We start from the raw sequence: 1,851 nt of genomic DNA on the forward strand, positions 1-1,851 counted from the left end.
GTTTTACATTCTACCCACCTAATTGGGAATTTGGCCCACAAAATTCAAATGCAGTTACCTGAGAATAAATGCGGATAATCCGTTCGTATCTCTGACTCAAGTTCTCAAGTGTGTTCCTCAACACCGCCTCGACTCCATGCCACTTTGACTAATGAAACCTCTTTTTCACGCAACCGTTTGATACTAGTATCATCAATTCTGACTGGAGCCACTGGAAGCGTCAAATCTTCCCTTAACTGAACCGACTCAGGTTCTAACACATGGCTAGCATCAGGGGTGTACTTCCGAAGCTGCGACACGTGAAACACGTCGTGCAGGTTTGAAAGATGAGGTGGTAGAGCCATCCGATACGCCACCGGTCCAATCCTCTCCAGGATCTGAAATGGACCAATGTATCGAGGATTCAACTTCTTTGCCTTAATCGCCCTACATACTCCTGTAGTCGGAGTAACCTTAAGGAAAACATGATCTCCTTCCTCAAATTCTAAGGGCTTTCGCCTCTGATCGGCGTAACTCTTTTGACGACTCTGCGCCGTTAGCATCCTATCATGAATTTTCTTGACTTGTTCAGTAGTCTCCGTTATCATTTCCGGCCCTAAACAGCTTTTCTCCCCAGCTTCATACCAACAAAGCGGAGATTGACATTTCCTCCCATACAAGGCCTCATACGGAGCCATTCCAATGCTCGCATGATAACTATTATTGTATGCAAACTCCACTAATGGCATATACCGATCCCAACTCGCCGGTTGGTCAAAAACACAAGCTCTCAACATGTCCTCTAGTGTTTGGATCGTCCTTTCAGATTGACCATCTGTTTGAGGATGGTAAGCCGTGCTCAAGCTTAATCGGGTTCCAAAAGCTTTCTGAAATGCACCCCAAAACCTTGAAGTGAAACGAGGATCTCTATCAGAGATTATAGTAGCAGGTACACCATGAAGTCTCACAATCTCCTTTATATATAACCGTGCCAGCTCCTCAAGGGTGTAAGTCATCCGAATGGGCAAAAAGTGAGCTGACTTCGTTAGTCGGTCCACAATCACCCAAATAGCATCAAAACCAGCCCTAGTCCTTGGCAATCCCGACACAAAGTCCATTGCAATACTTTCCCACTTCCATTGTGGAATCTCTAAAGGTTGTAACATCCCGGAAGGTTTTTGATGTTCAATCTTTACCTTTTGACAAGTTAAGCACTTTGATACATATTCCGCCACATCATTCTTCATACCCGGCCACCAAAACATCGCCTTTAAATCATGGTACATCTTAGTACTTCCCGGGTGAATGGAGAATCCGCTTTTGTGTACCTCCTTTAAAATATCTTGTCTCAAAGTGCCAACATCCGGCACAATGATCCTACCCTTGAATCTCCATAACCCATCTTTTTCTTCCGACACTCTCCATTGTTTTCCTTACTCAATAGCCGGTAACACCTTCCATAACGCTTCATCATTTTGATGAGCCTTTAGGAGTTCGGACTTAAAATCACTTGAGATCTCTAATCCGCTCAAACACAAAGTTCCGGATACTTCTCGAGCACCAATTTTAAGACTCTCGAATCCCTTGAGCAACTTCTCCTCTTGAAGCATCATCCAAGCCACATATAACGACTTCCGACTTAACACATCCGTCACTACATTCGCCTTTCCCGGATGGTAATGCAACTCAAAGTCGTAGTCCTTCAACAATTCCATCCACCTCCTCTGCCTCATATTGAGCTCTTTCTGATCAAAGAGATACTTCAAGCTCTTATGATCAGAGAAAACTTGAAACTTAACCCCATAAAGATAATGCCTCCACACCTTCAAGGCAAACACAACCGCAGCGAGTTCCAAATCGTGCGTAGGGTAA

The sequence above is a fragment of the Arachis duranensis genome, chromosome 10 (genome assembly GCF_000817695.3).
Source record: "Arachis duranensis cultivar V14167 chromosome 10, aradu.V14167.gnm2.J7QH, whole genome shotgun sequence".
Classification (NCBI taxonomy): domain Eukaryota; kingdom Viridiplantae; phylum Streptophyta; class Magnoliopsida; order Fabales; family Fabaceae; genus Arachis; species Arachis duranensis.